Source organism: Gambusia affinis, linkage group LG24, assembly GCF_019740435.1.
Source record: "Gambusia affinis linkage group LG24, SWU_Gaff_1.0, whole genome shotgun sequence".
In the NCBI taxonomy this organism is placed as follows: domain Eukaryota; kingdom Metazoa; phylum Chordata; class Actinopteri; order Cyprinodontiformes; family Poeciliidae; genus Gambusia; species Gambusia affinis.
In genome coordinates this window covers 1,140,530-1,154,362 of record NC_057891.1, presented here as the reverse complement: position 1 = coordinate 1,154,362, position 13,833 = coordinate 1,140,530, and the positions used below count along the sequence as shown (strand labels likewise).

The 13,833-nt window shown below is 39.6% G+C and overlaps 1 protein-coding gene across 1 annotated transcript in view; it reads left to right on the top strand.

Annotated features, from left to right (window-relative positions):
* LOC122826979 (NLR family CARD domain-containing protein 3-like) overlaps positions 1-13,833 on the top strand; it is a 216,293-nt gene that overhangs the window by 18,551 nt on the left and 183,909 nt on the right. The window lies entirely within an intron of this gene.

Genomic DNA, 13,833 nt, shown 5'->3' with positions numbered 1-13,833 from the left:
ATATTGATCAGAAGTTGATCAGATATTGATCAGATATTGATCAGATATTGATCAGAAGTTGATCAGAAGTTGATCAGATATTGATCAGATATTGATCAGACATTGATCAGATATTGATCAGAAGTTGATCAGATATTGATCGGACATTTATCAGAAGTTGATCAGATATTGATCAGACATTTATCAGACATTGATCAGATATTGATCAGAAGTTGATCAGATATTGATCAGATATTGATCAGACATTGATCAGAAGTTGATCAGAAGTTGATCAGACATTGATTAGACATTGATCAGATATTGATCAGACATTTCTTTCATTAGATTTCAACCTCAAATGATTCGTTGACACATTTTCAACGTTGGTTATTTGACTAGAACTGGATGATTGTTTGCTGGTTGATCAGTTGTCGACCTCAACCAATAATCAATCATTCTGACTATAATCCAACGTTGACGTAGCATCATGTGCTATCAGGGTCGGTCGGCTGACTCCGGGTCAGTTAGCGTTAGCAGCTCATCGTCTTGTTCCTTTAATGGTTCCACCTGTAATGTTCTTGTTCTCTGATGGATCAATAAAAACACCAAAGTGGGGGTCAGGGGTCAGCCTGGGCCACTGACCATTTCCTGTTGTATCTGATAATCCACATTAATCTTAATCCTGGCAGAAGGAGATTCATACAGACTGAATCAACCTATAATCTGTTATTAAAGCCAAATAAAGATATTAAGGTCATTATTATTTTCTATCTGTTGTATTTGTAGAGATTTTAGTTTTCTAATGAATCTTTTAAACTTTTCTCTCTTTCTTTTTAGAGGCCCAGATAATTAAAGTCTTTGCTTCGTCCCATAAAGTACAGGGAGAAAAATCCTCTGTGTTGTTCTGGTTCATATAATCTCTGAGCTGTTAAATTTAATGTCATTTAATAAACTATTGTTGTTGTTATTGTTGACCCTCCACAGGGTTTCTTTGGGTTCACGACCCAAATGGAGTCAGAAACACTCTGCATGATCAGATGTCTCTCCTCTGTCACGTTTTATTATTCTGAGTTTATCAACATTTCATATAAAGAAATATTCTAATCTGAACTGATGAGAATAAAAAATGTGTATTTCTGTCCTGAGGGTTCGATTCCCTCCTTACATCCACCAACCTGATTCATTAAACTTTAATTTAATGTCAGCTGTTTCTGTCTGAGACGTTTTAATCTGCTGGAGGAAACCAGAACATGATTTTAGTGAATGATCCAGTTTCCTCTTCATATCAACATCTGATACTTTGAGTCCAAAATGTTCCTAATAATCGTTTCTTACTGTCGACATTCAATAAGGAACTTCTCTATGATCCATGCAGCAGATAATGGATCCAGACTCTTCTAGTTACTGGAGAACTTTCACTGCTTCACCATGAGAAATGGACCCAAACGCTCTGGTTCTGGTTCTGGTTCTGTCCACCATGATCCATATCACCACTATAGTAGATCAACTGACTGATGGGCTGAGAGTTTATCAGTCTGTCTGATCTGAATGTAAGCAGAGATATTAATGAGGATCATCTGCAGAGATCATGTCTGACCAATCACGGGCCACCTGGACCAGGTTCTGACCCGGTCCAGACGGTTCTGACCTGAAGGAGCAGCAGGACCGGAGACAGAACTGGGAGCATCATGTGTTTGGTTTCTGCTCCCAGTTTCCTCTGTGGCAGCATTTAATAACCTGCTGCTGGGAACTTTGTTTCTATAGAATATCCTACTATTATTAATGATGATGATGATTCTAGATGCTGCAGCAGATATTGGCTAAACAAACCCAGAGATGCCAGAGGTCCACAGCAGGCTGGACTTCCTGCTCTGCTCACTTCATTTCTAACTCACTTCCTGCCTGGTGGAAGATCTCAAGGAGCCAAAGGGTCTAGTCCAAGTCCCAGCTGTGAGCAGTTCCTCCTCCTCTCCATCATCTCCAGTAGTTTCCTTCATTCAGCTCAGTCAGCCTCTTCATCAGCTGCTGCAGCTCCTTTGAGGCTCTGATGCTGCAGCTCCATCAGATGCTGCAGAGAAAACTGAACTTTCCTTCACAGATGATAGAAGATCTTCAACATCTGACTGCAGCTGAAGGTCTGAGGACATGAAGCCTGGACCAGAACCAGAACCAGAACCTGGACTTTAACCAGGAACTGAACTGATTCTCTGTGGGGTCAAACTCAGTAAATTGAAGATCAGATGTTGATCAGATGATGACATCACTGTTATCATATTTTAGTCTGTTATTGATCCAGATTGATTTAATTAGAACTGATTTTATTTCTTCTCTAATCACAGACTTGGTGGCTTGAGGCTCGAAAAGGATGAATGTGAAGTTTTGGCCTCAGCGCTGAAGTCCAACCCACATCTGACTGAACTGGAAATAAATCAGATCTACATAGATAAAGGTGGAAAATCTGATCTGAAGTCTGTGGTTGAGATCCTGGAGAATTCAGTCAGTAAAGTGAAGATTCTGAGGTTTGTTTGAATTATTTATCCAATAAAATCATTCATTGATTCTTTAATCATTAGTTTAATTAATAAGTTAATTTAATATATTTTCTTTTAAAACAATGTTTAAAATCTGTAAACATTTTACTTTATCAATGAATTATTTTCATATTTCAGACTTTGAGATTCTTGAAGTTTGTTTTTCAGATTTGAAAATGTTTTTGATGAACAAACAGCTGATGATCAGGAAGCAGCAGAAATATCTGAACTCATCCAGGCTGATAGAAACTTTGAGTTTCTGTTTTGATCAAATGTTCTGGTTCTGCTGGTTTGGACTAGCTAGCAAGAAGAGATGATGGAAAAGCCGATGGTAGCTAGCAGGTGGAGACGATGGTAGCTAGCAGGAGGAGAAGATGGTAGCTAGCAGGAACAGACGATGGTAGCTAGCAGGAACAGACGATGGTAGCTTGCAGCAGGAGACGATGGTAGCTAGCAGGTGGAGAAGATGGTAGCTAGCAGGAGGAGACGATGGTAGCTAGCAGGTGGAGACGATGGTAGCTAGCAGGTGGAGACGATGGAAAAGACGATGGTAGCTAGCAGGAAGACGATGAGCTAGCAGGAGGAGAGGCTGTAGCAGGAACAGACGATGCAGGAAGGAACAGATGGTAGCTTAGCAGGAGAGATGGTAGCTAGCAGGTGGAGAAGATGGTAGCTAGCAGGAGGAGATGGTATAGCAGTGAGACGATGGTAGCTAGCATGGAGATATAGCTAGCAGGAGGAGACGATGGTAGCTAGCAGGAACAGACGATGGTAGCTAGCAGGAGGAGACGATGGTAGCTAGCAGGAACAGACGACGGTAGCTAGCAGGAACAGACGATGGTAGATAGCAGGAACAGACGATGGTAGCTAGCAGGAACAGACGACGGTAGCTAGCAGGAACAGACGATGGTAGATAGCAGGAACAGACGATGGTAGCTTGCAGCAGGAGACGATGGTAGCTAGCAGGAGGAGACGATGGTAGCTAGCAGGTGGAGACGATGGTAGCTAGCAGGAGGAGACGATGGTAGCTAGCAGGAGGAGACGATGGTAGCTAGCAGGAGGAGACGATGGTAGCTAGCAGGAACAGACGACGGTAGCTAGCAGGAACAGACGATGGTAGATAGCAGGAACAGACGATGGTAGCTAGCAGGAACAGACGATGGTAGCTAGCAGGTGGAGACGATGGTAGCTTGCAGGAGGAGACGATGGTAGCTAGCAGGTGGAGACGATGGTAGCTTGCAGCAGGAGACGATGGTAGCTAGCAGGAGGAGACGATGGTAGCTAGCAGGAGGAGAAGATGGTAGCTAGCAAGAAGAGATGATGGAAAAGCCGATGGTAGCTAGCAGGTGGAGACGATGGTAGCTAGCAGGAGGAGAAGATGGTAGCTAGCAGGTGGAGACGATGGTAGCTAGCAGGAGGAGAAGATGGTAGCTAGCAGGAGGAGACGAAATGAGCAGGTGGAGACATGGCAAGCAGGAAGAAGATGGTAGCTAGCAGGAACAGACTTTAGCTAGCAGGAACAGATGGTAGCTTGCAGCAGGAACTAGCTAGCAGGAGGAGACGATGGTAGCTAGCAGGAGGAGACGATGGTAGCTAGCAGGAGGAGACGATGGTAGCTAGCAGGAGGAGACGATGGTAGCTAGCAGGAACAGACGACGGTAGCTAGCAGGAACAGACATCAGAAGCAGGAAGAGACATGGTAGCTAGCAGGAACAGACCAGTAGCTAGCAGGAACAGATGGTAGATAGCAGGAACAGATGGTAGCTTGCAGCAGGAGACGATGGTAGCTAGCAGGAGGAGACGACGGCAGCTAGCAGGTGGAGACGCTGGTAGCTAGCAGAGGAGACGATGGTAAGCAGGAGGACACCATGGTAGCAGAGGAGACCTAGCTGGCAGGAACAGACATTGTGAAGCAGGAACAGATGGTAGATAGCAGGAAGAGACGACGGTAGCTAGCAGGAACAGACGAAATAGCAGGTGGAGACGATGGTAGCTTGCAGCAAGCTCAAAGCAAGGAGACGATGGTAGCTAGCAGGAGGAGAAGATGGTAGCTAGCAAGAAGAGATGAAAACGAAAGCTAGCAGGAGACGATGGTAGCTAGCAGGAGGAGAAGATGGTCAGGTGGAATTTATCAGCTCAAGGAGAAGATGGTAAAAAGGAGGAGAGTAAAGCTAGCAGGTGGAAATGGTAGCTAGCAGGAGGAGAAACAAAGCTAGCAGGAACAGACGATGGTAGCTAGCAGGAAGAGACGATGGTATTTGCAGCAGAGCTCTATGGTAGCTAGCAGACGATGGTAGCTCAGGAGGAGACGAAAAGCTAGCAGGAGGAGACGATGGTAGCTAGCAGGAACAGACGACGGTAGCTAGCAGGAACAGACGACGGTAGCTAGCAGGAACAGACGACGGTAGCTAGCAGGAACAGACGACGGCAGCTAGCAGGAACAGACGACGGCAGCTAGCAGGAACAGACGATGGTAGCTAGCAGGTACAGACGATGGTAGCTAGCAGGAGGAGACGACGGTAGCTCAGAGAATGGTAGCTATAGACGATAAATAGCAGGAAGCGATGGTAGCTAGCAGGAGGAGACTTGAGCTAGCAGGAGGAGACATGGTAGCTGGCAGGAACAGACTCTTTAGCTAGCAGGAACAGACGATCAGAGAGGAACAGCTTGTAGCAGCAGGTGAGATGAGCTTCAGCAAGCATGGTAGCTAGCAGGAGGAACATGGTAGCTAGCATTTTGTATTAGCAGGAGGAGAAGATGGTAGCCAGCAAGGAATCAGTTCTAGCAGGAACGATCAGCCAGCATGATTCTATGTAGCTAGCAGGTAACGATGGTAGCTAGCATGGAGACAAAGCTAGCAGGTGGAAACGATGGTAGCTAGCAACAATAATTAGACAGCAGGAACAAATCAGATGTCAGGAACAGATATTTCAGATAGCAGGAACAGACTTTAATAAAACAATTTCAGCTAGCAGCAGGAACGATGGTAGATAGCAGGAGGAGACATGGTAGTACAGCAGGAAGAAGATTCTAGCAGGAGGAACATGGTAGCTAGAAGAAATAGCTAGCATGAATCTATGGTAGCTCAGCAAATTATGGTAGATAGCAGCAGAAACATTATCAAGAAGATGGTAGCTAGCAGGAAACATGGTAGCTAGAAGGAGGAGACATAAACAGCATAACTTAGCTAAATATATCCATGGTAGCTAGCATGAACGATGGTAGCTAGCAGAAACATGGTAGCTAGCAGGAACAGACATGGTAGCTAGCATGGAGACTATGGTAGCTAGCAGGAAGAACATGTAGCTAGCAGGAGGAACACTTCAATTGAACAGATTATGGTAGATGTGAGGAACAGACTATGGTAGCTAGCAGGAACAGACATCAGCTCAGCAGAACTCCATCTAGCAGGAACAACATTTCAGCTGTGGAACAGACATGGTAGATAGCAGGAACAGACTGGTAGCTAGCAGGATGAGACATTAAGATAGCAGGAACAGATAATTTCAGATAGCAGGAACAGACATTAGCTACAGGAACAATTATTTAGCTAGCAGGAACAGACATTAGCTAGCAAACAGACTTAGCTAGCAGGAACAACGATTAGCTAAAATGGTAGCTAGCATGAACAGAGAATAGCTAGCAAAGAACTGGTAGCAATGAACAGACCTATGGTAGCTAGCAGGAACAAATGGTAGCTACAGGAACAAAATAGCTAAATGAACAAATGGTAGCCAGCAGGAGGAGACATTAGCAAGAATTAGCTAGCATGAACAACTATTTAGCTAGCATGAACAGACTTTAGCTAAAGAACATGGTAGCTAGCAAACAATGGTAGCTAGCAAACAACATTACTTCAAGACTCATCAGCTAGCAAACATGGTAGCTCAAACAGCACCAGCAAAACATGGTAGCTAATAAACATTAGCTAAACAAACATATGGTAGCTAGCAAAGACATGGTAGCTTGCAGGAAATATTCTAGCTCAGGAAACATTAGCTAAACATGGTAGAACTAGCATGAACAGATTATGGTAGCTAGCATGAACAGATCCATGGTAGCTAGCAGGAAGAACATGGTAGCTAGCAGGAACAGACATGGTAGCTAGCAGGAACAGACTATGGTAGCTTGCAGCAGGAGACCATGGTAGCTAGCAGGAGGAACATGGTAGCTAGCAGGTGGAGACGATGGTAGCTAGCAAAAAACTAGATAGACATGGTAGCCAAAATGTTTTAGCATGGAACAAAACAATGAGTTTTCTTTCCTCTGCTGTATCACCAGGGCTTTTCAGTGAGTGTGTTTTGTTAACAATTGGGTGCATTTAGTGTATTTGTGTTTTCTTTCTTATTCTCTAACTTTATTTAATTGTTAACTATGTCTCTCTGCTGTAATTTCCAGGGTCAGCATAGACTTTATTTTAATGTGATCATTTTTGTATAATAAAATAAACTGACTATCTTTTTCCAGAGGAATTGTGAATAATAAATCATATTTTGTATCAGTGTCTGATAATTTTTACAAACTTATGTGCAATGTGGTAAAACAGGATTTAAGGTTTTCACATAAAAAATCAAGGTCACACTAAGAAAACTGTTGTGCTCGTTTGTAGGACTAAAGCAGAGAAACAACTTTGTTTCCCTGATTATTTTCGATCAGGGCAAAAGTTAAATGTAAATGAGGGAATCAATATTTAAAATAAAGTTCTGTTTATCAGAAAAGCTAAAGATAAAACTCAGGGAGGATCAGGAGGATTTAACTCACCAGAGACAGAAAAATAGATTAAAAGGTTGATTTGTTCTGTAGTTGGAACAAAGATTTACAATATATACAGGAGTTGGGATCCATCTAATAACTGGATCAATCTTCCATTAACCACAAAGAAATAACTTCATTCAATTCATTCAAAAATGTCCAGAAGCTGATAGTAGTAATAGTTCAGTTTAACCAGTTACCTGTTTCAACATTGATCAGATATTGATCAGATATTGATCAGACATTGATCAGAAGTTGATCAGAAGTTGATCAGACATTGATTAGACATTGATCAGATATTGATCAGACATTTCTTTCATTAGATTTCAACCTCAAATGATTCGTTGACACATTTTCAATATTGGTTATTTGACTAGAACTGGATGATTGTTTGCTGGTTGATCAGTTGTCGACCTCAACCAATAATCAATCATTCTGACTATAATCCAACGTTGATGAGCATCATGTGCTATCAGGGTCATTCTGATCAGTTAGCCAGCTCATCGTCTTGTTCCTTTAATGGTTCCACCTGTAATGTTCTTGTTCTCTGATGGATCAATAAAAACACCAAAGTTCATCAGCCTGGGCCACTGACCATTTCCTGTTGTATCTGATAATCCACATTAATCTTAATCCTGGCAGAAGGAGATTCATAGACTGAATCAACCTATAATCTGTTATTAAAGCCAAATAAAGATATTAAGGTCATTATTATTTCTATCTGTTGTATTTGTAGAGATTTTAGTTTTCTAATGAATCTTTTAAACTTTTCTCTCTTTTTAGAGGCCCAGATAATTAAAGTCTTTGCTTCGATAAAGTACAGGAGAAAAATCCTCTGTGTTGTTCTGGTTCATATAACTTCTGAGCTGTTAAATTTAATGTCATTTAATAAACTATTGTTGTTGTTATTGTTGATCCACAGGGTTTCTTTGGGTTCACAACCCAAATGGAGTCAGAAACACTCTGCATGATCAGATGTCTCCTCTGTCACGTTTTATTATTCTGAGTTTATCAACATTTCATAAAGAAATATTCTAATCTGAACTGATGAGAATAAAAATGTGTATTTCTGTCCTGAGTTCGATTTCCTTACATCCACCAACCTGATTCATTAAACTTTAATTTAATGTCAGCTGTTTCTGTCTGAGACGTTTTAATCTGCTGAGGAAACCAGAACATGATTTTAGTGAATGATCCAGTTTCCTTCATATCAACATCTGATACTTTGAGTCCAAAATGTTCCTAATAATCGTTTTTTACTGTCGACATTCAATAAGGAACTTCTCTATGATCCATGCAGCAGATAATGGATCCAGACTCTTCTAGTTACTGGAGAACTTTCACTGCTTCACCATGAGAAATGGACCCAAACGCTCTGGTTCTGGTTCTGGTTCTGGTTCTGTCCACCATGATCCATATCACCACTATAGTAGATCAACTGACTGATGGGCTGAGAGTTTATCAGTCTGTCTGATCTGAATGTAAGCAGAGATATTAATGAGGATCATCTGCAGAGATCATGTCTGACCAATCACGGGCCACCTGGACCAGGTTCTCTGTCCAGACTTCTGACCTGAAGGAGCAGCAGGACCGGAGACAGAACTGGGAGCATCATGTGTTTGGTTTCTGCTCCCAGTTTCCTCTGTGGCAGCATTTAATAAGCTGCTGCTGGGAACTTTGTTTCTATAGAATATCCTACTATTATTAATGATGATGATGATTCTAGATGCTGCAGCAGATATTGGCTAAACAAACCCAGAGAGGCCAGAGGTCCACAGCAGGCTGGACTTCCTGCTCTGCTCACTTCATTTCTAACTCACTTCCTGCCTGGTGGAAGATCTCAAGGAGCCAAAGGGTCTCGTCCAAGTCCGAGCTGAGCAGTTCCTCCTTTCCATCATCTCCAGTAGTTTCCTTCATTCAGCTCAGTCAGCCTTTCATCAGCTGCTGCAGCTTTTGAGGCTCTGATGCTGCAGCTCCATCAGATGCTGCAGAGAAAACTGAACTTTCCTTCACAGATGATAGAAGATCTTCAACATCTGACTGCAGCTGAAGGTCTGAGGACATGAAGCCTGGACCAGAACCAGAACCAGAACCTGGACTTTAACCAGGAACTCAACTGATTCTCTGTGGGGTCAAACTCAGTAAATTGAAGATCAGATGTTGATCAGATGATGACATCACTGTTATCATATTTTAGTCTGTTATTGATCCAGATTGATTTCATCAGAACTGATTTTATTTCTTCTCTAATCACAGACTTGGTGGCTGGAGGCTCCAAAAGGCTGAATGTGAAGTTTTGGCCTCAGCGCTGAAGTCCAACCCACATCTGACTGAACTGGAAATAAATCAGATCAACATAGAAGGAGGTGAAGAATCTGATCTGAAGTCTGTGGTTGAGATCCTGGAGAATTCAGTCAGTAAAGTGAAGATTCTGGGGTTTGTTTGAATTATTTATCCAATAAAATCATTCATTGATTCTTTAATCATTAGTTTAATTAATCAGTTAATTTAATATATTTTATTTTAAAACAATCTGTTTAAAGTCTGTAAACATTTTACTTTATCAATGAATTATTTTCATATTTCAGACTTTGAGATTGTTGAAGTTTGTTTTTCAGTTTTTCAGATTTGAAAATGTTTTTGATGAACAAACAGCTGATGATCAGGAAGCAGCAGAAATATCTGAACTCATCCAGGCTGATAGAAACTTTGAGTTTCTGTTTGGATCAAATGTTCTGGTTCTGCTGGTTTGGACTCTTTAAACCAGTTTGACTGGATCAGATGTTGGAATCAGTTCATCAAGTTTATTTTACATTCAGGGAAATTAATTTTCTACATTTTTATTATTTATTTGTTCATATTTCAGTTTTAACTTTTATCAATACTGTATGCAGTTTGAAACTTTTCCCTCAAATTACCAGCAGAATCACGTCTAACAGCTTCATTAATAGAAAATATATTTACACATTTAATACATAACAATACAATCAGTGGATTATTAGTTATTGATTTCAGTTCTTTCACTGCCACATGAAAGAAAAGACTAATATAATTTCTAACAGATTAAGGATTAAAGAATCCATAAAATCAATTAAAGATCAATTATCTAAATAAAACTGGGAGTCAGTAATGAAAGAAAATGACATGAATAAATCATATAATAATTTTCTGAATATTTTTAAATCATTATATGATCAAAACTGTCCCAATACAAAGTTTATTCCTAAAAACAAATATTCATAAACTGCATGGATCATTAAGGGACTGAAAATGTTTGTAAAAAATAACAAACTAAACAGAAACTTCATAAAGCAAAAATTAATGGAGGCAGAAAATCAAAATCAGAACAAATTAAATGTAATTTTATGGATACAAAACAAGATTATTATAGCAAACAGTTGGCTATAAATAAAACTAATATTAAAGTATCTATAAACAGTGTTATTAGGAAAACCTCCATTTACTGGCTTTCATCAACACTTTACAAATATTGATAAAAACCTTAAAGCTCACAAGAGAGAGTTGATCATTTGAATAAATATTTTGGGGCCTAAACTGGAAATCCTGCAGCCAGTTTATGAAACTAAATTAGTTATTAGAAATCCAGATTCCATGTTTGTCACAGCAGAGGAAGGAAAAGAAATGATAGAAATAATAAATAAATGTAGAAATAAAAGGTCAGCTGACTGCCATGGTTTTGACATGATAATAATAATAAAGAAGGTGATTGTGGAAATTATTCAGCCGCTAACAGATTATCTGTAATCTGTCAGTTCAGTTCAATTTATGGAAGTTGAAAAGTGTTTTTATATGAATAAATTATCAGTAAATTTAGATAAAACCAAGTTTATGTTATTTGTGAATTGTAAAAGGCATAGTGATTTATAAATAATAACTGATAATGTGACTGAAATCAGTTTTTTGTATTATTGATTCCTAATAATTTCAGTTAGAAACCTGATTAAATAAATTCAATCTAAAATAACTAGAAGTATTGCAGTTCTCTCTAATGCTAGAACATTTCTAAACTCCTTCTTTTTCTTTACTCTTCACTTATTTTGCCATATCTAAATTACTGATCTGCACATTCAGTTTCTCCTTCAGCAAGAAGGTCCTGTTGATTCTCTCTTTCTGCATGGAGTTTCATGTTCTCCTGTCATGGTTCTCCTTCTCTGGTTCCTACAGTCAAAAACATGACTGTGGTTAATTGGTTTCTCAAATTCTCCTGTGTGTGTGTGTGTGTGTGTGTGTGTGTGTGTGTGTGTGTGTGTGTGTGTGTGTGTGTGTGTGAATAGATAAATATTATTTAAGTTTATATGCATGTAAATGTATATATGGGTGAACATTACAGAGCAGAAGTTTGTTTCTGGTCTGAACTGTATGTTTACTCAGTTCTGGTTCTGAAGTTTAACTCTTTTTTTTTTTTTTTTTTAATAAAATAATTTTATTATTATTATTTTTGTTGTTCATAAATATTTCATTTAACCTGCATCCTGTTGGTTCAGTTCATCTTTTATTCTTTATTCAGATTGGAGAGCTGCAGTTTGTCAGAGACCAGCTGGACTTCTTTGTTCTCAGCTCTGAAGTTCAAATCCTCCCATCTGACAGAACTGGAGCTGAGCGGAACCAACCTGGAAGATTCTGGACTGAAGGATCTCTGTGGTTTTCTACAGACTGAAGGCTGCAGACTGGAGAAATTGAGGTATTTTAATAATATAATTATTGATATTTCTGTGAATAATTATTTATAATTGATCATAAATCAAAGTTCATTTCTTCTGTTCTAATCAATATTTTCTGAGTTTGTTCCTGGACTTGGATCCAGAGTTTAATTTAGTCCCTCTGTGTAACTGAGTTGGACCCGCTGACCTGAGGTCAGAACAGGACAGCATTCGGACCCCGGTGTGTAGAAATCCCCTCATGTGAAGAAAGGTCATTCAACCCAGTCAGAAAAGTGAATCCTGGAATCTGACAGGAACTAATCAATAATCAATGATTGATGCTTCAACACTTTGATCAGAACCTGAATGATTTTACTGACTAAAATCCTCAACACAACAGACCCAGTACCAGGTTCTGGTTCTGGTTCTGGTTCTGAAGTCAGCAGGTCTTTATTGAAGCAGCAGCTTGTTGGCATTAATATTCATGAGAATCTTTAACTGGTTCTGTTGGACTGGTTAACCTGCATCCTGTTGGTTCAGATCATCTTTTATTCTTTGTTCAGATTGGAGTGGTGCAGGTTGTCAAAGATCAGCTGGACTTTTGTTCTCAGACTCTATCAGGATGACCACAGTCTTCTGGCAGAGTTCTGGACCTGGAGCGAAAGATAATTCATTAACAGTCCTGGAAGGTTCTGACTGAAGGATTTTGTGGTTTTCTACAGACATCTTGATTCAGCTGCAGACTGGAAATTGAGGTATTTTTAATAATATAATTTGAAATCATTCTCATGAATAATAGATTTAAAATGATTCATCTTCACAATCCTGTTGTTCCTTTATGATAAAGTTCCCATTTCTCTGATGAAGGATTCAGAACTTGAACTAAATGACCCTCATCAATCTGACAGAGAAAAGACTCAATATTTTCTAGTTGATATTTCAGTAACTGAATCAGCACAAAATGAGAAAATGATCAACTTTCAGAATGTGAGCTGTAATGGAAATTGTAAAACGCTGAATTAGACGGATTGAAATCAACCAGTTTACATCTGTCATAATTATCAATGAGCTGCAGTTAAAATACAACCAGCAAGAAAAAATCATTAATAGATTAATGAACAAAAACTGGAGAGATAAAATATCTGTAGATAAATGATGGTACAGAGCAGTCAGATAATACAGAGTCTGGAAGGAAACATGGAGAGAATAAAACATCCGACTGAATTTAAGATCCTGAGAAACTTTTAGAAAAACTTTAAGTTTCTGTTTTGATCAAATGTTCTGGTTCTGCTGGTTTGGACTCTTTAAACCAGTTTGACTGGATCAGATGTTGGAATCAGTTCATCAAGTTTCTTTTACATTCAGGGAAATTAATTTTCTACATTTTTATTATTTATTTGTTCATATTTCAGTTTTAACCTGCATCCTGTTGGTTCAGCTCATCTTTTATTCTTTATTCAGATTGAACTGCAGGTTGTCAGAGACCAGCTGGACTTCTCTGTTCTCAGCTCTGAAGTCCAAACCGACCCATCTGACAGAACTGGACCTGAGCAGAACCAACCTGGAAGATTCTGGACTGAAGGATCTCTGTGGTTTTCTACAGACTGAAGGCTGCAGACTGGAGACATTGAGGTATTTTAATAATATAATTATTGATATTTCTGTGAATAATTATTTATAATTGATCATAAATCAAAGTTCATTTCTTCTGTTCTAATCAATATTTTCTGAGTTTGTTCCTGGACTTGGATCCAGAGTTTAATTTAGTCCCTCTGTGTAACTGAGTTGGACCCGCTGACCTGAGGTCAGAACAGGACAGCATTCGGACCCCTAGTGTGTAGAAATCCCCCTCATGTGAAGCAGGTCAAAGGTCATTCAACCCAGTCTAGAAAAGTGAATCCTGGAATCTG